We start from the raw sequence: 25352 nt of genomic DNA on the forward strand, positions 1-25352 counted from the left end.
TGAGCTGTAATTCCAGGAGCTCTCCAGGCCACACCTGTAGGTTGGCTACCCCTGGGTTGGAAATATTCCTGGAGGTTTGGAGGTGGGACTTCAAAATCGTACAATGCCTCAGAGTCCAGCCTTTAAATGAGCCATTTTTGCCTGCAGTTGGTAGGGAGTGGTGCAGGAGTGTCCCTCCTGGCCTATGGGTTATGGCCAGCCCTTATCAGCAACTGTTTGTATTCTGGGGTGCAGACAGGCAGACCAGCATCAGTCCTGTGAGTCTGGAAAGTGCAGGAAGATCTAAATAAATATTTACAGCCTGAAACTAAATACAGAACAAGTAAATGTCTGGAGACACATCGTAACTGAAATAGTAACTGGCAAATAACCTTGGCCTGGCAAATTAAAAAAACAGTATTAAAAACCTTACTAAGGTCAAGACTGCTGTGCACAGACAGTCTTCCTCTTAGGGTTGCCAGCTTCCCTGTGAGGCTCGCTACCCCACCTCCCTCATGGGGAGTCTGCTATGGGGAGAGAAGGGGAAGACGATTGGAAAATGCTTTGAGACACCTGAGGCCTGCTGGGTCACTGCGGCCCATTCCCAGTTCTCTCAGATCTCTCACAACCCTACATACCTCACAGGTTGACTATTGTGGAGAGACAAATGGAAAAGGTGTTTGTAAACCGCTTTGAGACTCCTTTGAGTAGTAAGCAATAGGGTACAAAAATCCGTTCTTCTAAGGAGCAACCATGAAAGAAGCATGTGGGCACATAACATTTTACCAACAGTGAAAATATGGGAGACAGAAGGAACAGGGTGGACACCTATGTACTGTGACTACCCTATGTGTATTAGGGCAGAGGGGCATTTCGGTGAATGTGGCCTAATTCACACAAGAAGGGAAATGACGCAGAACTGGGGGGGAATTGGTTGCCATGTAATCTTCCCCTAAGAAGAGTCTCCAGTCTGATTTTCCCTTCACATATCTGAGGACATGGCTCTAGAAAGCTCATCTGTAACCACTATGCCACAATTCCCAAAGGTCAGTCCTCTCCCACAATCAACAAACATTCCACACCACAGGTTCTTGACACCCATATCTCCACACCCATGGCTTCATTTGCCACCATGCCACCACAACCTCCCACACAACACACATGACAACCCCATGCCCTTACAGACTGGACAACTCTTCCCCTTCCTCTTCCCACTGCCAAGCTCTAGTGCCCGTTGTATTCTTGGAGACAACGGGCTTTGCCCCTAGTCAGCCATATCTATGAAGATGGGCAGCTCTCTAAAGGAAAAAACAAAACAAAACAGGGGCCATGTAGTCCCTTCCCATGCCCAAGTGGGAAATAAAACACCAGACAATGTGAATCTCCAAAGCCAGAATGTATACATATCTCACCACTAGTAGTTAACACAAATTAACATATTACAAAAAATGCCCAATTCTTTGGTAATATAAAGAAACTCATACAAAGCTCACTTGCAAGAAAGGATTTTCTTTGTGCATGACTCTGAAAAATGCATATATACATCCAACACTGTTATCAACAAGCAAAAATGCTGTGAGTTCATTAAAACCACACCCATTCCCAGGAGATATACCAGAATGGCCGATGCAAAATGCATAGAGAGACTGCTTTCTACCTCAGCTGTTTGGTTTAAAAACTCATCTCAGTAGCCAAGGCTCTGCAGCCTTGGGCCCACCACAGCACTGATAAAGCTGTTCTGATTGAACAGTAATATCAGGGCTCTCTCAGCCTCACCTCCCTCACAGGGTGTCTGTTGTAGGGAGAGGAAAGGGAAGCCAACTGTAAGAGCCACTCTGAAACTCCTTTGGGTAGAGAAAAGTGGCATATAAGAACCAGTTCTTCTTCCTCCTCTTCTCCCTCAAGCTCCGTCAGACTTTCTGCAGGCAAACCATGTGGCTGACATAATAGAACAAGAGGTATACAAGCCTGAGCTTCACTGTTTTGGGACACACAGATACCTTAAAGCAAGTGAGCCCCTCCAGAGAAACATGAATATAGTTTAACATACCAAGAACATGTTCCTAGCCCTTTCTGGAGCAGAAAAAAAATGATACATGAGTGTGCTAGTGTTTATAAAGAACTGTCTAGTTTTACACTGTTCTCCAATCCTTGTCATATTCTCAAATTATATCACAGCTGCTCCATTCCACAGGCATTCAGCAAGTGTTTAAATATGGCCACAGACTGGCAACTGAAGGACAACTGGCAAGCCATGAAATAAATGCGGGGAAAAGCACCTCACACACTTCCTGGTCAAGACAGCCTTCATTTTAGTAGGACTCTTCTGGTTTTGAGGTGAGTTTCCCAGAAAATTTTGAATCACAATAGTCCACTGGGATCTCATTCAAGCAGGTCTGGCAAAAGGTAAATACACTACGCTAATCTGACATGCTCTCTGAGTCAAATTTTTTTTACCAATAGCTAAAAGAGTAATTGAACTACACTATTAAATAAGGGAAAATACAATTCATGCAAGGTGATTTCAGTGTTCTCTTAAAACATTAAAGTTTTACCTGGGAACTCTTTTCTGGAACATTTGCCCACATTATTTACAAACTTTTCCTTCAGAGGTTTATTTACAGTTATGTCACCCACACATTTTCCACTGTCAGATAATGGCCATCTCAAAAAGAGCAGATTAAAAAGAAAGAAAGAAAAAAGAATAGAGATGCTGATCTGAATGCTGAAGTTTTTGGCTGCTGAAGTTTTAGCTTTGGTTTTCATTTGACATGCAGGCAGCTGGGTGAATGTATTTCAGTTTTTGTTCCCTAACCGTATTGCATTAACTAATCACTTTTCTTCTCCCCCCCCCCCACATACCCCTTGAGACTTTTTCACAAATAACTAGATATGGGACTAAAAAGGCTTCTAAAAAAAACCTAACTATAGCTCCATAGTCACAATTCGACTAGCAACAATATACACATTTTATGAAAACAGGAGTGGGAATATTTCAGATGGAAGGATGGGAAAACATCTATCCTACTCCTGTTCAGATTACAAAACCATCATCTTGAAATTTGTGATCTTCCAAGTCAGATTTAACTTTAATAATGCTTTAACAGTGATGAGTTACATACAGTATTCTTATTTCAGGTCTAATATCAGGGCCTTGATTCCTGAGAAACTCTGCTTAAAAGTTCCCCTGCTGAGGTACAGCAGCCTGTCAAGAACTGTGAAACAGCTTTTATAGCCATTCCCAGCCTCCACCGCTTTAGCCTTAGAAATCCCACGTTTGTATTCAGGAGCAGCTCGATGTGCACAACGGACTTTACAGAACATGCAGCTAGAATCTTTTTATAGAGATGTTCTTTCAGCCTCTCGAAAGCTGGATTCCAAAGCACTGCACCTCTTTGCAGATGGCTGTCTTGTTGTGCAGCTAGCTTCGTTATGTAACTTATTATGATCAAGAATTCCTGGAATGCCGTCACAGCACTCCTTCTCAGACAAGAACGTTTGATATACTTCCACCCCCCTGGTGGAACAGAAGAAAGGCCATATTTACTGAGATACCACTTTGCACTGCAAACATTTACATAAGCAGTTTACATTGCAAAACGGTAGAAGTGAAAGACAGAAGGAGAAGTTGCCGGGGTGAACCTCCTTGCAGGCATAACAGACAGGGGTCCAGCTGCTACTCCACTTTAGTCTCAGTGATGGTAGCTGGAAAATGAGTTCACATGAAACTGGTTTCAGGAAAGGATCATGAAGACAACAACACTTGATTGCTCTTCTGCAACAAGCAAGCAGACAAACACACTCGGCTTATTTTGAATAGCCAAGAAATTATTTTAAAGATTCATACATGTGCCTTTCTCCCAGACATTGCAGGACACGATGTAAGTGACATTAACTAAAAACCAAACTAGAAACAACTGATGAGCCAACCGGCAGGGTACCTCATCTTTGCACAGATAGTGGCTTGTTTTCCAGCCTTGCCAGAAAGCTAGAGGATAGGACTACCCGCCTCTGACTTCAGGAGACTGCTGCAGAGGCACTGGGCAGCCGCTGAAATAGCCTGAATCACTGCAGGCATGCCTTAGAATGGGAAGAATGGAGCTGCAACATGGGACCACGGGGTGGGGGGGGGAGGTAGATCTGAACATAAGATTTTAAACAGCATTGTGCTTCCCATTTTTGATGGTGTTCAGCTGACTCTTGTAGATCTGGTTAAGAGCCAAGGAGTTATACCACACCCAGCATTAATGCTTCAGAAACAAGTTAATGCAGCTGCAAAAAAGAAAAAGCTTTTTTTCCAACACACTGCAGTTTGGAAGATGCCGTACTTCTTTGGCTCAGCTGAGCCAGCCATCTGGATTCATGTCATGGTGATGCTGAGACTAGACTACCATGATGTACTCTACATATGTCTCCTTTCAAAATTATCTCAAGAAACTCCAGCTGGTGCAGAAATCAGTGTTACTGGTAACTAAGCAGAGCATGCATATCACACCCATTCTGCTGGCACTTCTCTGGCTGCCCATCAGTTCCCAAACTCAAATCAAGGGATTTGCTATCACATACAAAGTTCTTCATGTCTGCATACCTGCTTGACTGGCTCTTCACCCATGTCCTGCCATGACTTTGAGCAGGGCTTTCTGCAGTTGCCACCCTATCAAAGGACAAGATCAACAACTGCCCTTGCATGTGTCTACCATGTAGGGGCCCCCATCCTATGGAATGATCCAAGAAATCAGGAAGGCTCCAAGCATTCTGAAAACTATGTAAAAAAATGTTCATCAGGGCATTTTTAAAAAGTAGAACTATATCGGAACAGATTGGTCCAGGAACACCATGTTCTATGTTGTTTAACATGTCATGTTCAATACTTATGCTTTGTGTGGTGTAGTGGTTAAGAGCAGCGGACTCTAATCTGGAGATTCGCCACTCCTCTACATGCAGTTCTCACATAACAGTTCTCTCAGAACTCTCGGTCCCACCTACCTCACTGGGTATCCATTGGGGGGCGAGGAAAAGAATGGTGTTAACAAGCCACTGTAGGATTCCCCTGGGGAGTGAAAAGCCTCAGCTCAGCTCTTCCTTAGACTAGAGCTCTTGTCACATTACATTGTTTATTAACTGCATCATCCAACAGATCATTTATTTGCTTATGCTATTTATAGTCAAGATGCATTAGTGTAAGCCAATGTAGTCAATAGGATGGGATATCCAATAAGCAACGTAATGGGATTAAGATGTGAAAATTAAAAACAAACCAAAATCTGGAACAATTTGATACAATGGACAAGCATTAACACCCAGATTACACAATGCAGAAATTACACAGAAATTAGGCATACAGCAACTGATAATGCACAATATGCACAGCAGTAGTCCCCCAGGCGTCTTCCCTTTATTAAAGTATTCTTTAATCACCTTCCTAAAAATACCCTCTTGAATAATTCAGTCCCACATTGTTTGCTAAATGCTAGGAATGTGGCAGCCTTCCTGGTCTCATCAGGCAGACCATTCCAGAAGGAAGGGGGCATAACACACATATGAGCAATTCTTCTGCCAGATTTATGGTTGAGGCTGGGATTGGCGAGGTAGATCTACGCTCCTCCTCCAGGTATGAGTATTCATCTTACCTCCTTCCCCCCCTCTAATAGCAGGTGGGGAGGGGTTTTCCACCATGTTGGGGATTATGTTTTAACTGGGGGGGTTAGCAGGGGGTTTATGAATTGTAACCCACCACGAGCCAACTCGGGAGTGGCAGGAAATAAATATAATAATAATAATAATAATAATAATAATAATAATAATAATAATAATAATAATAATAATAATATTGACCTGGCAATTTTGGAGGGTGGCACCTGTAGAAGGCCCTGCTCAGATGAGTGAAGCTGTGTGGTGGAGCATAGGCAGAGAGCCTGACACCCAGATAGGATGGACATAGGCCATGAAATGAAACATTGTTCTTTGAACTGAACTCAATAACCGATGGGCAGTAATATGCATGATCTGCCTAGTTCTTGATAATAACTGAGCTGCTGCATTCTGCACCAACTACTAGAGTCTCATTGGGAAAAACAGGCTACAATTGCCTTGACATTTTCTATCTAAAGCAAACCAGATGTACAACAAGGCTACATAAAGCACTGCTCTTCCACCTGCATTTACCTGTGAAGTAACAAATGAGAACGGCCACTGTGATGAACAGAAGACCACACTACATATAAAGCCAGTACTCCCTAAGTCTAGTAAGAGGCCCATTTTTTAAATTAAAATTTCAAAGGCCCTTCACTAAAGCCAAAATACCTGAAATATACACGAACGAGATTAAATCACCTTCTGAGTGGGTGGGAGAAAGCTTGTACCAACAAATCATGCACACATTCTGTGACAGCCCTCCTCTGAGGGTGTGAAGCTTTACCAGGTGCCTGCATTAGGACTGACTGCACCATATAGAATTAGATCTTTCCCTTACTGCAAATGCAGGGGTGCCCAGGGGTGGGGGAAATACCATCCAAATGGAAAGGCTGCAAAGCTTCAGCCAAGAGGGATGCTTCGCTCGGGGCCTGACAAGCTTCTCGCAGCGGGGGGAGGGGGAGAGGAAGGTGCGGCTGCTGGCGGCCCAGTACCGAGGCCCTCATGGCCCGGTACTGGGCTGTGGACCAGGAGTTGATGACCCCCGCTCTAGGAAACCCCAGCAGTAGTGTGATCACGCAGAATATGATGGAGAAGCATAGCTGTAAACATGTCTACCTGGGGCTCCTCCCCTTCTCACCCCCTCCAGGCCCATCACTGGCTATGGGGGGGGGGGGTTGACATCATCCAATAAACAGTTAACAAATTGTATCTATCTCCCACCCATTTGGGAAACCCTTCCAGGGCTGTGAAGAAACCCCAGGTTTCATGGGGTTGAGAAAACCTTTGCTATACTTTAAAACTAGTCACTCAAGGCTGTTTCTGATTAACTGGGGAACTCAGCCTCACACAATACCTTAGAGCCACAATTATCCTAAGTGCTGCATCTCCTGCAGAAGCTGGGCAATGCTTTTGGTTAAGGAGGAATGGCTGAGAGATGGATGTCGGCTACCTTTACAGAAGAGTTCCAAGACTGCACACAAGGGCTCCCTGTGCCAAGGTGGCCAATTAATTTAGCACTCCATAAACAAAGGTAGCCACAACTGATAGGCTACCTGTGAAGTCAAAGAGTGCCCAGCTCAAGCAGATCTAAGCCTGTGGGACAAAGACTCAGGTTACCTCTAGGGCGCTCCTCATCCCAGCACTGAAACAACCCTTGCAAACAGCTTATATTAGTTCTTGTTTTCCTATGTTCAAATTTGAAACATTGGTATCAAGTCATTCACACTTTCACTGGCAACTCCCCCCCCCCCAATTTTCCTGCCTGAGGCAGTGAAGATTTTTGTTAGCCTTATCTCTCTTAGAGGACAAGTGTTTTCATTGACAAGGAAAAAGAAGTTCGGAGCCCTACAAGAAGCTGGCAATATCAAATAATCTTTATACATTGACCCAACCCTAGTATTTGACTAACTAGGCCGTCCAAAACAGAGTTACATCCTTCCAAGCCCAGTGAAGTCACTGAACTTAGATGACTGTAACTCTGCTTAGAGGTGTGCTCTAAGCATTCTTCTAGCTCTTCTCTATTAAGCACTGGGAGACAACTACATCATATTCACAATATCTCCTTGTGTTGCTAATGAGTTTGCTAAACTTAGCTGTCATTTGTTAAAACAAGAAAATTAAGAGGGATCTATAAATCATGAGGCAGTGTTCAAGTGCACTCAATTGTACTTATTTCTCATCTGCATGATTATTGAACAATAGACATGTCAGGTTCATAGTTTAGTATGACCCAATCAACAAGTTCTCTGTATGCATATGGAACACTTTTCGGGAGAAATGGAATAAAAATCATATCTTTTCTGATCCTTTTTTGTACCATACCACCAGCAATTGCTACAAACATCTGTCACTGCATTAAAAATAAATATGTCTGAAGCAGAGTTTTGATTTTCAGTATGAAGATCCTACGTTGTGCAGGGGGTTGGCCGAGATGACCCTGGAGGTTCCTTCCAACTCTATGATTCTAAGAGTTTCCAAAGGGCTAAACTGAGCAAAAAGAACTGAGAAGTCAGAGATCTGCACCTCCCTGGCAGACCTTACCAAATACGAATAATCTTAAAATATTGCATATTTTATTGTTGATAGCCACTATGAGACGGCAGGCTGGGAATGGAGATCTACAAATATTAATATTGTATCATTAATAACGAGGACAAAAATCTTATATTTTCTGAAGTTACAAAATAAAAGTGTCATGTTTTTCAGTAGGTCAAAAGTTAGAAACTCAGGAATGATAGTATCATATCAGACAAGAATGGAGATTACAGCAAGGGAGTTCTGTGGTTAATAAACCACAACAGATCAGTATGCAGTGTCATATATGACCATTAAACTCTGGTGAAATGTTCACTGTCTACTGAAGTTTACTAATCTATCTATAAAGTTTACTAATCTAGGGAAAGGTCCAGCTAGCTGCTACTACACTAGAGCAGGGGTAGTCAAACTGCGGCCCTCCAGATGTCCAAGGGCTACAATTCCCATGAGCCCCTGCCAGCAAATGCCCCTGCCGCAGTTTGACTAATCCTGCTAAGAGAGTTAGCTACTCAGCAACCCCTTCTCAACCCACAGGTTTTATACACAGCAACAAAAGCAGTGTTTCTGGGGCCACTTTTGGAGGACCGATGTCTACCATTAAAGTAGAGAACTTCTCTGCTAAGTGAAGAAGCTTCACTTAGTATGACTGCTGCAATGCTAAAAAGAGCTCATTGTAATTAAATCCTTTTCCTCACTGAAGGCCTTCTCACCCAACTCTCCAAGCACTTTTTCACCATGTGAGCTACAAGATGAACCTGTGGACGGAAACTGTTGCCGTTACGTGTTTTCCATCCAGAGTATCTCTCTGCTTTACCAATGAAGCATTCTCTCAATGCATAGGAACATGCTTCAATACAGGTGAAATGGTTACTCCCATATAGTTTAAAAACATATAGATGACCTGACATTTCTCTTAGGTCTGCTTCCATTCTTTCCAACCATGTACCTTCTTGCAACCTGAGAACATTTTACACAGAGTCAGAGAGAACTTTCCTCAGTGAGCAAGATAAAGAACAGGTCAAAAGAGCAGTTTTGCCCCATTCACTCCTCCCAACTTAATTTCCATGAATTCTCTCCGACTTAGGGTTGCCAACCTCCAGGTGGGGGCTAGAAATTTTCCAGAATTACAATTCAGCTCCAGACTACAAAGATCAGTCCCCCTAGAGAAAACAACTGCTTTGGAGGGTGGGCTGGCATCACACCCTCCTCTTCTCCCCCACCCCAAGCCCTACACTCTCCAAGTCCCATCCCATTTCCCAAACAGGAGATGGCAACCCTAAAAAAGACCCACTTCCACCACAACATGCTTTTCTTCTGCCTACCCTATATTCCTTTCACAGTTCTTTCCTGAAGATTTGCCCTACAGAGCCAAATCTGGCTTCAGCTTCCCACCTACCCCCCAGACTCCTGGACCTTTTAAGCAAGCCAGCACCTAAGGCCACTAACCTATGCACACCGAAAGCAAAGTAAGCCAACTAAACAGGCAATTACTGCTAAGTAAACCTAACTTCACGGCAAGGTAGACTACTCCTGCTGAAGAACTTCCACAGAGGAGCTGTTCTCCAACATCCCATTCCATGCCCCGTTCCCCAGACACCCAAAAGGCCTTGCTCTAACGGCCTCCAGCTAGCCAGAGTCGGCATTCCACAGCAGTCAACTGCTGCACAGCGTTCCCTGGGGGCAAGCAGGGGTCTGAGGCCGAAAGAGGGAAAGCCAGAGGGGATCCCTAGCCGGGGGGAGAAGCACAGAAGCCGGCGGAAGTTTCTCCCAGCCGCTCCTACTTCCAGAAGCGCACGCCTGCATTAGCGCGTGCCTTCCAGCCTGAAGCTCAAGAAACGACACGAACGACCACAGACCTTACCGCGACAAGGAGGAGGCGCCGCAGCCCCGTCCCCACAAGCAGCCTTATCCCATTGCGCACGCGCCCTTCGCAGCAAGGCGGAAAACTCCAGGAGCGACTTCCTCCGTGCAGCTTTCAAAGCAGGGGGAAACGGAACTTGCGACGCCAAAAGGACCATAGAGGGGGGTTCTGCGGCTAGAGCAACCCCCCCCCCCATATGAGGTGGGCGCAGAAGACCCAAGAGGATCCATGTTGTTGTGCTGCTGCTGCACCACGAAGTATTGGATATTGGTTTTTGTGTCCCGTCCGTAGTCCTGGCTTCCCCTTGTGATTTGAGGCTGGATTTGGTGGAGTTCTCTTTTTAAAAACGGAGGATCCATGTAGATCCGGTTTTTACTTTCCCATTCATTCATTGCTCACTTATCCAGAATTCGCCGTCCAATCTCGAGGTGTTTCCCAACCCAGAAGTGGCAACCCTATTAGTGCCTTCCGCGGCTGTCCTCTCCACGCACCCCGACGGCGAAAAGGGGGAGGGGGCACTGGACCAAAAGTCTGGATGTCATTTTATGGGAGGGTGGTTGGATGCCAACTCAGACAAGGTGACTTAAAAGGGTGGGCGCAGCAACAAAGCTCAGAACTGCGTCTACATGACAGCCTATTTTGCAGCTGTATTGGTGTAGGAGGTCAATTCTTAAAATCCTAGTTTCAGCTCAGGATGACCAATGATGTTAGCCATTCATGCAAGCATTGTCATCTTCCTGCTGTAGCAAATGGCAGTGTCCTTATGACAGTTGTTTGAACTGTATCCACATGTGAAGACCTTACAGGTGGGCAGTCCTGTTGGTCTGCAGTAGAGGAGATCTCTGACAAACGGAGATTTGAAAATCTTGTTGGTCTTTAAAGTCCTCCTGGACTTGAATCTCGCTCCCCATATGAAGAGTTCTCCACAACCACCAGCTACTGAGAACAGGGACATAAGTTTTTACATTGCACATTGTCTAGCAAATAGTCTCTGGAGCAAACAGGTTTTGAATGGCTGCTTACTTCCACACCTTTATGAGAATACTCCTCTGTATTATAAACCTGTAGCCATAAACATTGTTGCAATGAAATAGAGAGTTGTAACAGAGGTAACAGGAAAATACAGTGTATCTTCTCAAAGTTCAGAGCACTTTACTACAATTGACTCCTTCATAAATACATACATTACTGGGGGGAGGGGAAAACAGCATGTGCCACCTTACAAAGACACAATCCCATGGAGCAGACTCTACCCACATTGAAAGGGCAGGCCTCCCATTCTAGACCATCCTGGTCCCCCATTCCCTGCCATTGCTTGGCAGGCCAGCAAGGGGGAAATGACGAGGGTTCTTTGATACCATATCATTTAGCCAGGAAATCCTAAGATTGCCTGGCTGCCAAGCAAGAGATGTTGAGAGGTAGTCTGTCATTGCCTGTCCCTGCAGCACAACCCTGATATTCCCTGGAAGTCACCCTTCCAAGTGCTAGCCAGGGCCACCCCTGCTTAGCTTCTGAGATCTGACAGGATCGGGTTTACCTGGGCTATCCAGGTTGGGTACATCGACATTCTGCTGATGGGCAACGTCACTACCAAAACAGGAAGTGTCATTAAACTGTAGAGTTTGGGGTGAATCTTAGAGTGCCATACCGATATAATGATGCCTGTTCTGGTTTTGCATCAGGAGTGTCGTGGAGTGACTGTGCATTGCAAAAAAGATTGCCCTGCAAACTCCCCCCCCCCAAATTCTCCCACCAGCTACAGCTGGAAACCTGTTCTTCTTAATCACTCAGGAGATCTTACTGTCAGTGCCTGACCTGGTCACTGTGATCCATGCAACAGTCACTTCCAGATTAGATTACTGCAATTCACTCTGCACAGAGTTACCCAGAAACTTCAAGTGGTCCAGGACGCAACTGGCCCTGGTCCTTACAGGAACTAGGTGAAGACTGCATATTTAACCAGTGCTCTCCCAGCTGCACCGGCTCCAGATTGAAGACCAAATCAGGTTTAGAGTTCTGGTTCTTATCTTTAAGGTCCTAAACAGTCTGGGACTTTTGTACCTGCAGGACCGCCTGCCCCGCCCTCCAAAGAAATCTACAGTTGAGCATACAAAACCTGCTCAGGATCCCTAGGCCCAGGGCTTTCTTGGCCCTAGTAGTGGAACACACTCCCGGGTGCGATCAGGGCCCTGGAGGATTTAAAATATTATTCAGGGCCTGTAAGACAGAGCTGTTTCAGATGAGCCAAACACCAGCAGTGAGCTGGTGTTTGGCTCAACCATAGGCCCCGTGAAACACAAAGGATAACATTTGCACACTTCCTCAGTAGTTAACAGCAAGCACCCCGCTACTCCCTCCTTATCGGCTCCAGTTGATTTTAAATGTAAACCAGAGTAGTTTAAATGCTTAAAATGTTTTAATCACTGTTTGACTATATAGTATGCTGTAAGTCACTCTGAGCCCTTAGGGAATGGCAGCATGGATATTTGAAAATAAGTACATAAATAACAGGGCCTAATAACAATACCTATACTACCAGAGGCTCGTCCACTTTTTCATCCTCCAGGGTGATGTGTGCCATCATTTGTCACCAAAGCTCTTTTTAATTACATCTCCCATTAGCTGGGAGAACACTTCAGGCTCCCAGGAACACATTGTTGTTGATACAAAGTCCACATCTGTAAACCGCTCCGTGGGAGCAGTAAGAATAAAAGGCTACAGGCAATGTGGGAGGAGAAAGGGGTGGGGCGAATCGGGATAAAAACTCGCAGGGGCCAATCAGGAGCCTGCTCCTGTCAGCCCGAGAGGTGAGAGGGCAGGGGGGGAGGGGGGAGAGAGACGTTCCCAGCTGCACGAGCGAACACCTTTAGCCGGGGGGGGGGAGGGGGAGAAAGCCCTTCACAGCTGCCCGGGCAGCGCTGTCAGGGCAGCTGGGCCCGCCAGAAGCCCGGAGCAGGCTGCGCCAGCGGCCGGGGGCTTCTGCCAGGCCCAGGGACCACTGGCCCGCCAGAAGCCCGGAGCAAGCTACACGGGCAGTGGGGCTGTCCCTGGGGCCGCCAGAAGCTCCAAGGAATGTGCCGCCCACCCGCACGCGCAGCTGCTCCCGAAGAAACCAACTCAAGAAGCCCGGGATACCTGGATCAGGTAAGCCGGGGTGGGGAGAAATCCCTCCTCCGTCCCTTCCCCTTGCCCTTTCTCCCCTTTCAAAGCCCCATCTTCCAAGCCCTCCCATCTTCCAAGCACCCCCCATCCCCACTCACCACCGCCGCCGGTTTCCTCTTACTCCTTCTCTACTGCCCGATCTTCCAAGCCCCCCCCATTATCACTCATCACCTTTGCCCCTGTGATTCAGAACTCCCCCTGCCCCCACCCCCCAAGGGGATAGATATTTGATGAAGTGGGCAATATTTATTTGACCTCTGGAGATCTTCTCCTGCACTGATTAGCTACTATAACATTGATCCAAGTTATGTTCCACACTGATGCCTCTGAAGGCAGTGGCATCCCACCAAAAGGAAGTGTGTAAATAGCATCTGCTTTATGAATGAGCTATGAGTGTCCCTTGTGTACTATTTGTGGAACTTCCTAAATTCAATAAAACAAATCTGCTTCAGCTGCCGATCTTTGCCTTTTAATTTTTTTCTTTGTTCCAGGGACTGATGGAATTCCTGGCTGATGGCCCAGTCTTACAGGCTCCATGCTCCTTTCCCCAATCTGACAGCTGGAAAGATTTGCAAGACTTATTCCTGTAAATAGGTTGTCCTTTCTGCCAGCATCCCAGTGTGGGGCGGTGGGGCTGTAAGGAAAAGGCTTGCTCGCCCCCTTGTGGCTATATCATGAAGTGCACACAATAGTCACCAATAACGTGCCTTACAATAATGTGAAGCATTATTGGACAAAGATAATGTTGAAAGAAGACAAGGGAGAGGAGAATATGGCCAATTAAATGCACCATTATTCTCTTCACTGGTAGTAGACAGCTTTTCCAGAAAACACACACACACACACACACACACATATATATATATGTGGGGGGGGGCAAACTGTGGCTGTCTAGATGTCCATGAACTACAATTACCATGAGTCCCTGCCAGCATAGGGATGGAAAGCCCTGGACATCTGGAAAGTCATAGATTGCCCACACCCAAAATATATATAACTAGGGGGAAAGCCCATTTTATTAAGAAATAAAATGGGTGCTAGGCCCCCTCCCCGGGGAAGCCTTCATGGGGCGAAGGCTTCCCGGGGCCTGGTGGTCCCGCGGCTGGAGGCTCCGGGTGGGATGGGAAAGGAGCAGGGCCTCCGCGTCATTGGTGCAGCGGGCCCGCTCCTTTACCACAGCCCCCCCCCCCCGGCCAAGGCAGTCACATGGCCATTGGGAAAGGAGCAGGGCCGCCACGTCTTCGACATGTCATCCCTGCTCCTTTCCCCAGCATGAAGGGACCTGGGGCAGGAAAGGAACAGGGCCGCCGCGTCTTCGATGTGGAGTCCCTGCTCCTTTCCCCCAGCAGGAAGGGACCAGGAGCGTGAAAGGAGCAGGGATGCCGCATCTTTGACATGGCGTGCCTGCTCCTTTCCCGAGGGTGAGGGGAACCCAGCCAGAGGACTTACCAGCGGGGAAGGCTTCTTCCTTAGAGTGAGGCCGGGCCAACCGGCCAATGGGGAGCTGCGCAAAGCGCGGCTCCCTATTGGCCACGTGGCCCTGAGGTGACACTCAGAGGGTCCAATCAGGAGCCGCGAAACTCGGTCCTCTGAGTTTTTATCATGGACAGGGCCCGCCCTTTCTCCTCCCCTTTAGCCCTTACTCTTTTATTTATACTGCTCCGCAGGAGCGGTTTAAAGATTATTTGAGAGCATCTTCTTGGTGATATCTCCTCCAGAAAAGGCACCGTGTTGATGAAGCATTCTTTATGCCTACTCCCTGCCTTTGAGACTCCATGCTTCCAAAGACAGTCTTACAGATTTAAGGGTGAATGCTTTGTTTGGAGTTTGTTTGTTTTTTATGCCTTTCTAAAATGCAGTAGATCTCCTGAGATTATGTCTGATCTCCAAGGCCATAGAGATCAGTTCACCTGGACAAAATGGCTGCTTTGGAAGGCGGACTGTATGGCATTATAGTCCATTGAAGTCATTTCCCTCCTCAAACCCCTCCCCCTCAGGCTCCACCCCCAAAATCTTCAGGTGTTTCCCAACTCGGAGATGGCATCCCTATTCACTAAACAGACATGAATTAAAAATTTCTCATATAACAAGTAAATGGCGGCACAAATCCTTGCTCCTAGATAGACCCCATTGGAGATGAGATTCCCTAAATGTGAGTAGTGAAAAAAGGGACTTGTAGTAAGCACAGGCTTTTCCTAATATTACAAACACTAGTTAGAAAATGTCCACAGACTTGTTTCTTTGACACATTTGGATAGTATCGACAGACATTTTGTTCATGATTGTATTATGTTTCTATGCCATTTCTTACATTTTATATTTTATCAAATGACTTTCAAATGAAAGACAGAAGAGGAGATTCAAGATGGATCTGGTAGAGTGTTCATCCAGATTCTTCTCTGCTGCTCTTTCATAAAACCACTTGATTTCAACAGAACACTTCCAAGTATTACAAGACTGATGAAGAAATTTCAGCTTGTTTGTGATGACGATGAGTCTGGATTAATTCTCAGGCTCAAAAACATACTTCCTTGTCCTCCCTTGCGTGCAAAGCTGAGACTGGACTTCCTGCTTTAGTCTTGTTAAAGTTTATTGTGATGCCCAAACAGGACACGCTAACAAAATGCCATTTCTTTCAGGGCTACAAACTTGGGTTCTAAACCAAGAATCAACAGTGGTTTAGATCAGTGGTCCCCAACCCCCGGTCCAGAGACCGGTCCCGGTCCATGGATCAGTTAGTACCGGGCCGCAGCTCCTCCTCGTCCTCCTCCCCAGCTGCGGCCTCGGGGGCTGCTCTGCCACTCTACCGCCAGCTCACCTTTGGTGCTCTTCAGCGGCCACCATGGCTGGGGCTCCCCCTTGGCGTGGCACTGCGCAGCTGCTGCTGGCAGTGCCTCCCAGTGGGCGGTGGGAATTCAGGGGCACCGGCAGGAAAGCAAGTGGAGCAGGGGCTCAGGCGGCAGTGGCAACGTCCCTCGGCAAAAGACTACCCCCCCACTGGGCCTCAGTAAAATTGTCAAGCGTTGACCGGTCCCTAGTGATAAAAAGGTTGGGGATCACTGGTCTAGATTATTGGGGGGCAAGAACCCAAATGTGGATACTACAACAGACTGCTGTGCCTTTCAAATCAGAACATCTTCAATTATATCTTTCTACATGAAGCATGAGAACCTACAGATAAAACAGTCTCATTCTTTTCACAAACAAACCAGCATTTGCGTTCTTTGCTTCTGGTTGCAGTCCTAAGGCCTGGTTATATGTGATCATGACCCAAACAACTACTGGCTGGTGACTAGTACTCAGTTCCCAAGATGAGGTGTTTGCATGGGTGGTGGCTACACAGCTTTAAGCAGTCTTGAAGGAGACGGATTATGTAGACAGATTCAATCTGAATTCAGGCCTGGGACAGAAATAGCCTTGGTTGACCTAACATTTGCTGATGATTAAATGTGCAACCCTGTTGTTCCTCTTGGAGTTTTCAGTGGCTTTTACCACCAACCATAGTGTCCATCTGGAGAAGATGGCTGGTCTGGGAGTAGGGGGCACTGAGCATTGGTAATTGTACTATTATTTGACCAACCAATTCCAGAAGGTGGTGCTGGAGAACTGCTGCTTGGTCCCATGGCCATTATACTTATGCGGACCTTGCAGAGTTCCTTCTTGTCCCCTGTGTTATCTAATATTTCGATGAAACCACTGGGAGACATCATCTTGAGGATCTGGAGTGAGGTGCCACCAATATGTAGATGAAACTCAGCTCTATTTCTCCTTAAGAATGAAACCAGGTGGGCCTGAACAATGCCAGAATTGGAGGTAGTAATGGGAGGTAATGGGGCAGTCGGGCCTAGAAACTGCAGCTCAGTCCAGACAAGGCTGAGGTTCTGTTGGTCAAGAGAGAAACTGCTAAACGCCTGAAGAGTCAGTCTTCCCTGTATAGGGTTGAACTCCAATTGAAGTAGCGGGTATCTTAGGATTGCTACTGGAGGGCCTGTGGGTGGAGGCTATTTCATCAACTGTTCTGTAACAAGTGTGATCTGGCCACAATCACCCATGTTCTCATCACACCCAGGTTAAAATTATTGTATTGTGCTCTATGTAGAGCTGCCTTTAAAATTGTTTAGAAACTTTGATTGGTCTAAGATGTAATGGCCAAACTACTGTCAGAATTGGGTTATAAGGATCAAATCACCCCTGTGCTGAAAGATTTACATTGGTTACCTATCTATTTCTGGGCACATTTCAAATGCTGATTCTTACTTTTTCTGAAGGACTGTCTCCTCTCTTGCTATCCAGCCCACCAGTAAAGATCTGCCTCCCTTCAGAAGTGAGGCAGGTAGTAAATAGCATTTTCTGGGGTGGCACCTGACTTTTGGAACATCTTCTCCCCTGGCTCCTACTATCATTTAGACCCTAGGTTAAAACACACCTTTTAACCCAGACTTTTAATTAGGGTTTTTGTCCAGCCTTTTAATGGCCTGCTTCTGTCTTACATGTAGTTTTTATGCTGATTATGTCTGATGGCTTATTTTCAATGGCTTGTGTTTAATATTGTGATATGTTTTAAATTTAAGATGTCTCAAGCAAGGCTCTGAAGAGGGGGCATGCTAATGCCCTGCATGCATGCATGCCTGAATGAATGAATGTGTTTTGTTCTTAAGTTCATATCTTTCTTATATTGTAGAGAGTTCACTGCACTCATTTGCTAGCACTGTCCCCAGACACATTTTCAACATGTCAAGAGAACACATGGTCATTGGAAGTAGCCCTCTGTCCTGCTGTTGCTACTTGAGTCCTGTGCTGCAATCAGAAAGCAAATCCCACCAGACAGAAGGAGGGCATCCTTCTGGATCAATGTTCGGGAGCAGGCTGGGAGGCCACAATTCACCCATCAGCTAATGATGGATTTAATCCACTTTGATGGAACTGGGCTCCCACCTCCTTGACTGGATTCCAGCCTTACAACAATAGCTGCCCTCAGCACTTGGCAAAAAGCTGGCATGTAATTTGTGGCTAGGGCTGTTGTCCAACTTAAATGTAAATCGGTCAGCATTAAGAACTTGTATTATTATTATTATTATTATTATCTTTCGATTTATTGCCCGCCACTCCCTTACGGCTCGTGGCGGGTTACAACATTTTAAAACCCCAATAAAATCCATTAAAATCCCTCAACAACAATTACAATATAACATTATCGGTTAGCAAGCTAACCTGGCAAGATAGGCTAATCAACCTCCCCCTCCTAGTACAAGCAGGTGGAGAGGGGATACTGATGGTACTAATCCCCAATCTCAATCCCAGGTCCCGGGTCCCGAGTCCCCGGGGGGGGGCATAGATGTTAGCCTCGGCCTCAACCGTAAACCTGGCGGAAGAGCTCCGTCTTGCAGGCCCTGCGGAATGATGGAAGATCTTGCAGGGCCCGCAGCTCTCCCAGGAGCTCATTCCACCAGGTAGGGGCCAGGACCGAAAAGGCCCTGGCCCTGGTCGAGGCCAGGCGTGCTTCCCTGGGGCCGGGAACGATAGATAGCAGTGCTGGTATTGCTATTACTGTTGTGGAACAACAATACCGATGCGTGAGCTGCGAAACACAGAAATAAAAATTAATCCAAAGGGTTATAAAGACTTTAAAAAATGTTAAAAATATGACAGTTGAAGGGACCAAACCCACTTATATTTTCTTCATTACAACTGAATCAAATTGATATGTGTTTTTTATCTTCCTCTCCCATTGGCTAAATCAGTGAATAGGGTCATCTAGGCTAGAACAAAAGGTCTCTTTGCTCTGTTTAAGATGGTAACTGCATTTCCTTCTCTTTACCTGCTTCTGCCTCTCAGATCTGATGCTCTTCCCAGATGTTCAAGATTTCCTCAACGTTTAGACCCTTCCCCTAAGAAATGATCCAGTGCAGATGTTTCCAAAGGGATTATCAAGATGTTTTCTGGAAATAGCTCTGAATCTCAAGAACAGGAAGTGCAGAGAGGTCAAGGCTTTACAACTGAGATTTTTCAATAGCAGAGATAGAGATCTTACCCTCTAAGCAGGGTTGCCAGCAACGGGGGGGGGGGGGGACAGGATGGGACAAGTCTTGTCCTTTTCTGTCTTAAAATGGGCAGCCGAAATTTTCGTGGCATGGAGGTAAATAACATACTCTAGTCAATAATTTTATTTATTTATTTAGACATATATACTGCCCTCCCTTGCAGCTCAATATGGTTTACAAGGAACATAAATTGGGTAATAGTACAATATAGATTGATAATAGTGTCATTGACATTGCGGCATCTTCAGCAATCATAATGTAACATGGACAGTAACAGAACGTTTAATCACAATAACGTTAAGGCCGTATCCCTGCAGAGTGAGCGTATCTGGGTGGGAGAGGGTTCTGGGAACCCATAGGTGTGGTTTTTAAAAAAAATTGAAAAAGAATGCTTTAAGAAACTAGATAATAAATTATTAGAACAAGAGGAAACTCGTGCCATCTTTAAAATTGGAACATTAGAACCTAAAGGATTTAACAATTTGTTAGACTTTCATTGCTTTCTATAATCACAATTATTTGGCTCAAGATTCTGCAGTATCCTAGCTGTTGATAATTAGAGAGGGTATTTAGCATTCTCCTCTCCCTGATTCGTGTCTGAAGCGCCACAAGCTATGTTTAGCTATTGTATGACCTTGTAAGTCTCATCTTTTTTACAAGTTTAATGCTACAGAATAACAATATTAGCTTGTTATATTTAAAATCATTGTAAAATATCTTTACTCCTGTTTTCAGAATAATTTGAATATTGTATTTCTATTTTAGATACTCTATCAAGAGATTGCTTTAGGATGCTTAGGGCTGATCCTGCGTTGAGCAGGAGGTTGGACTAGATGGCCTGTATGGCCCCTTCCAACTCTATGATTCTATGATTCTATTCTATGATTCCTTAATAAGTTGAAGTTGGTCCTTAAATATAAAGTATGTATTCATGACCATTGCTTTTTAATTTGTTAATATCAATGTTGAACAACCACTAATTTTACCTTTGTATTTTCCAAGAACCGTCCTTTGAAAAAGCTGTAAGGCAAAATGCGTCAGGACTTGTGTGAAATAAAAGAATTACTGAATTACTTATACGACTCTGTATAAGTCCAATTTGGATATTTTATTGCCATATTGTTTTCCCAGTGCATTGTGTATTTCTCTATATTTGTTTCTTCACTGGGACCCACCCCTCCCAGTTCATTATTTTTGCTTCCCCAATCATGGCATGTACCTAAATACATAGAGCAGTGGTTCTCAACCTAGGGATTGCGACCCCATTTGGGGTCGCCTTGCTCCTTCTGTGGGGTCCCCAGGTTGGTAGCCACCATGCCAGCAGTGGCAGCCAGGGGCAGTAGCAGGCGGTGGCAGGTGGCAGGTGGCAGGCAGTGGCAGGCGGTGGCGGTGGGTGGTGGCAGCAGAGCCTTTGCTATGGCCATCTCCATGCTGCCCTGACTCTTGTGCGCTTGCATGCCTGCGTGAATGCACATGCTTGCACATGCACACACATGCTGCTCATGTTTGTGCGCACGCTGCCTGTGTGCATGTTTATGCTGCCACATGCATGCACATGCCACCACAGTTGGGGTCATGGCATCAGAGTAGTTGCGAACCGCTGACATAGATACTTACCAATCTAACTTCCAAATCTCCCCAAAGGAACATTTTTGATACTGTCAAAACACAAAGTCTGTAATACAGACAAAAGATCCTTTTCAGGCTAGCTCATCTTTGGAAGATTGATTTTTATTAGATACAGGCTTTTCAGGTGTTCTTTCAGATAAGGTTTTCTTTACATTGAGAGGTTTTGCCACTATGTTTATCCCAAAATATGTTTATTTTCCCTTTATCTTTGCCTTATGGCAAAGAACCTCCTGGTTCTTAGAAAGTGGACACTCTCAGCTTGTGCCACAACTGTCTACCTTCCCGGATGAGCCAGTAGTCCACTACCTTCTAAGGTAACTAAAACTCTACCTCACACACACACATATTTTAGGAAATATATCCCTAATTTCCCCTTACTACTAGGTAAGGTCCACCCTCTCTTCCTTAGAAGGAGTCTCCTACCAATTTGGCTTAATCTGGGAGTAAAGACCTGACTACACAAATTCTTACTGCCAAATAACTGTCCCAGTTGTTCAGACACTATATGGATTAGCTCAAAATAGCACATTCTGATTTCTCACTAGGGACTGGAGTTTCCCCCTCACAGTTAAACAGCTAACCAATTTGACAGAAGCAGACCTCTCTCAGACCAGGCTGAGATTGAATTCTTAATTGGACTGACTTCCCTCCAGCCCCCAGGCAGTATCCACTCCGATTGAGCTGTGGCTAGCCAATCACAGTCCTCAGAGCCTGTCTCTGGCTCACACTGCCTAGTGAGGGCTTTTCAGTGCTTAAAGCCTTATTTTCTCAGTAATGTCTGTCACAGGTCTAAACAGCCAAACTGAACAAAAGTCCAGTAAATGTTCAGGGAAGCTGACTTCCCTGAACATTAGTTTGGGGCCTATGAACCAGGCCAAGTTCATGGCAATTTTGGCTTCATGGTTCCCTCATAGCCATCCCTCATAGCTCCATTCATGATATACGCAAGTCACATTCCATTCAAAAGTGATCTCTGCTAAAGTACAGTCTGCCTCTGCCCATTGCTCTAGGTATTCTCTCTGTACACAGTCATTCATCTGCCCTGGAGAAAAATATGCTCAGCTCTTAAATGTGTGTTGGCAGAAAAGAAAACAAAGTTTTGTGCGTGATTCTTTTGCCAGTGCCTTCGACCTTTACAATAGACTAGGCCACGGAAAGAAAAAAAACTGCTGCAGGGGAAACACTGAAGCATTGACTCTTCTTCTTCGGAGAAGGCTGACATTCTATGCGGGTGCTTCAGAAAGTTAGTGCATTTTTAAAAAGCATGACGCAGGCAGCTATTTTGCAATTACCTTACAAAAAATCCTTCCATTTTGACAGCTGAAAGCAACCAAATAAAACAGGTTTTATGAAGCATGCCAGCCACAGCCTGGTTTTTCTCCTGGGAAACTGAAGCCAGTGTGTGATGTTAAAGGGATAGGAGGGAAATATGTGTGTAGATTTTTTTGTAATCATTTCAAACACTTTGCAATATTAAATTCATCATTATTAAATTATATATTATTAAATGCATTAATTTCCAGCCTTTTATAAGCTTGAGTTTCCATTGCCCTGATGTACATAGCCTGTGCTAGCCCAATCTTGTCAGATCCTTGAAGCTAAGCAGGGTTGGCTTTGGTTAATAGCTGGTTGGGTTTGACCCAAAAGGCAAGCAATGGCATAACACCTCTAAACATCTCTTGCTTTGGAAACACTACAGGGTTACTATATTATTGTCTGAAATTTAATAGAAAAAGAAAAAAAAGATTTCCATTGGTTTCAATGCAAAACAATTCTTGCTATCGCATTTCCCCCCATTTAAGTTGGATGGAAATTAAATTGTTTATCTCATCCATGGGGTCTTGCTTGTCAAATTTCAGGAAATAGGTAAAAGTGCCCCACTTTCAGAGACAATTAAGATTCTGATTTGTAAAGACAGCACAGGGAGGTGCTTAGTGCCTCAAAGTTAAGCAGGTAAAGCTAATGCAGCAAAGCACTTGGCAGCCCCTGGATATACACTGCATGACTGAGTGGGCAGAGGGAGGCATTTGGAAAAGTACACTGGATCTGTCTTCTGCGTCATGCCTAGTGAAAATGTCCTACGGCATCTTTCTTGTCTCCCGCTGAAATCATTGAACTCTATAACAGCCAGGCACCAGAATGTTACAGAATGTCATTATGCTTCTTATTTGTGTTTGTGTACTAATAAAAGGGACTCTGGGACCTATAGTTGCAGAGATTTTTTGAGACGATCCTGCTCTTTCCAATAGAAGGCCAGTATATCTGAGGCAGAAGATGGTTGTGAAACCAAATTTATGAGCTCCCCAATGAAATCTGACATTCAGGATCTATCTTAGACTGGGGGGGGGGGATCCTTCCTTGTTTGCAGGAGCTCTAGGTGTATGATTAAAAAACAAAAAGCAAAGCAGGTTCTCTATTTTATCTGCTTTATCAGTTTATATATTATATATATATATAGGTGTTGATGTTTTAACTTGTAAGCCATTCTCTGAGAAAAACAACAAGATTAAAGTGTTTTAAATTGTCATTATTATTAAACCATTCTTCTGTCCTTCCTATACACTTCGTTCAACTATGCAAGCATATGGCACATGTGTTTATGGGGCTCAGGGAGGGGGAAGGAGCCTTACACTGCTTCAAGCTTTCCACTTCTGATAGCCCTTGGAAATCCTAAATATGAACCCCAGCAAGATTGCCAAGCAGAAAGATGGCTGCTACTGGCATTCAATTGACAATGTGTTTTCCCCCTCACTTCTACCCCCATTTTTCCTTGCATGCAGCAAGGCTGGAAACATTAGATATCTCATTTGTACAGGCCACCTCAGCCTGCCTGCCTGCCTGGCTGAAAGTGAGAAATGATTCTGAAAACAAACTAATTGTATTTTATCATCTCTCCTCTCCTCCCCTCTCAATTTATTTTGGGAGAAAAGAAAACATCAGCTGCCTGAGATTTACACACTAGATTGAGCATAAACCTGCATTATCTCTCTTGCTTGCTCCCGCACTCTCTTTGCAAGCAGGAGATAATAGGGTGAGCTCCATCTGTTTTGTTCCATGCTTCCCAGCTTGGCATCTTATTTGTTGCTATTAGACTATGTTTATCCCCACTGACATTTAAAGGCCTATTATATGGTTAGTGTCACAGTCGAGAATGGATTTGGAAGCCAGGTTGCACCTCCCCTGATAATGGAGTTTCACATTTTTTAGTACTGTAATGTGTTGTCCCCCCCCTCCCGCCAATCCACTGTACCTGTTCAGCTAGATGGTTTTGTGCCAGAGACACTTTTCAATGCAAACCATTCCTTAGAAGGGATTTACCCCAGTGCACACAATGCTAAAATTGGGAAATTGTAGTCCCTTCTCCACCAAGCTCATATCTATTGTATCCCACACAGATTTAAGATGTGGCCCTCTTTAGATACTGGGCAGTCTAATGCAGCCCCTGTGAGCCAAAGGGTTGAGGATCCCTGACCTAGACCCATTATGCATGGCAGCAGTCACAGTAGGCTGCTGCCAGGTCCTTACGCCAGGGTGGCATGCCCCACCACATCCTGCGTACGCATAGGGGAGGGAATCCCCCGGTGTACACAGAAACCCTGGTGTAGTGTAGAGCCTGGGCATGGCAGCAGTAGGAGAGAGAGTGGGGGGCATGGGGGCCCCACCGCAAGCTGGAAGGAGAGGGGCTTGCTGTTCTCCCACCAGCACGTGGGTGGGAGAATGCCCCATTCAGATCTGCAGCTTCATGATTATGCATCTCCCTGAGGCAGGGAATTCATTAGCAGATCAGCCATTCCTTCCCATACTTTCTAAACTACACATTCCTTCCCACACATTCCAGACTTTTCCTGTCATCTTGGCCCAGGCAGTATATTGTTTTAGAATATTTGATAGTAGAGAAAGGATATTTACGGTTTTCTATCTATAAACTTCCTTTCAGTGAGAGGAAGGGTCTGACTGCTAACAAGGGAAGGCAAAAATCTGGGCCAGAGATTCTCTTAAGAATATTATTATAAAAATTAAAAGGGAAAGGGGAAAGAACACATCCCAGTTTCCCTCCTCTAGTATTAGAAATGCTCTCACAATGATGTTCCTTTATCAATAGCAAAAGGCGTTTATCAATGATGGTGCATGCCAGTGAACACTAAAGTATTTCTCTATCCACTGAGTCAAAGGCAGCCACTAAATCAGTGATTCCCAAACTTATCTGGCCTACCGCCCCCTTTCCAGAAAAAATATTACTCAGCGCTCCCTGGAAATTAATTTTTTAAAATTTTAATAGCAATTAATACCAGCCGGTGATACCGGCGCGCCGCTTGGTGTCCAATTACCGAGTAACTGCGCTGAATGGCGTTGGTGTCACGCCATCGGCGCTAGCTAGAGACGGAGACCAGCGATTCTCAAATACGTTATTCCCTACAAATAATGGACCTATTCCAAGTATACGACTGACCTATTTATAGCTGCAGCTGGTAGGGACCGGAGAACCGGTCCGTTTCTCTACAAATACTTTA

At 45.2% G+C, this 25352-nt stretch overlaps 1 protein-coding gene across 2 annotated transcripts in view; it reads right to left on the reverse strand.

Moving 5' to 3' along the window:
- Positions 1 to 10141, reverse strand: part of SEC14L1 (SEC14 like lipid binding 1) — a 91239-nt gene extending 81098 nt beyond the window's left edge. Inside the window, exon 1 of one of the 2 annotated variants that reach the window (XM_077327652.1) lies at positions 10010 to 10141. The gene's annotated coding sequence lies outside the window, so the exon portion shown is untranslated. The remainder of the gene's footprint in view (positions 1 to 10009) is intronic. The other variant, XM_077327650.1, reaches the window with a different exon arrangement.
- Positions 10142 to 25352: the final 15211 nt, after the last annotated feature.

The sequence above is a fragment of the Paroedura picta genome, chromosome 3 (genome assembly GCF_049243985.1).
Source record: "Paroedura picta isolate Pp20150507F chromosome 3, Ppicta_v3.0, whole genome shotgun sequence".
In the NCBI taxonomy this organism is placed as follows: Eukaryota; Metazoa; Chordata; class Lepidosauria; order Squamata; family Gekkonidae; genus Paroedura; species Paroedura picta.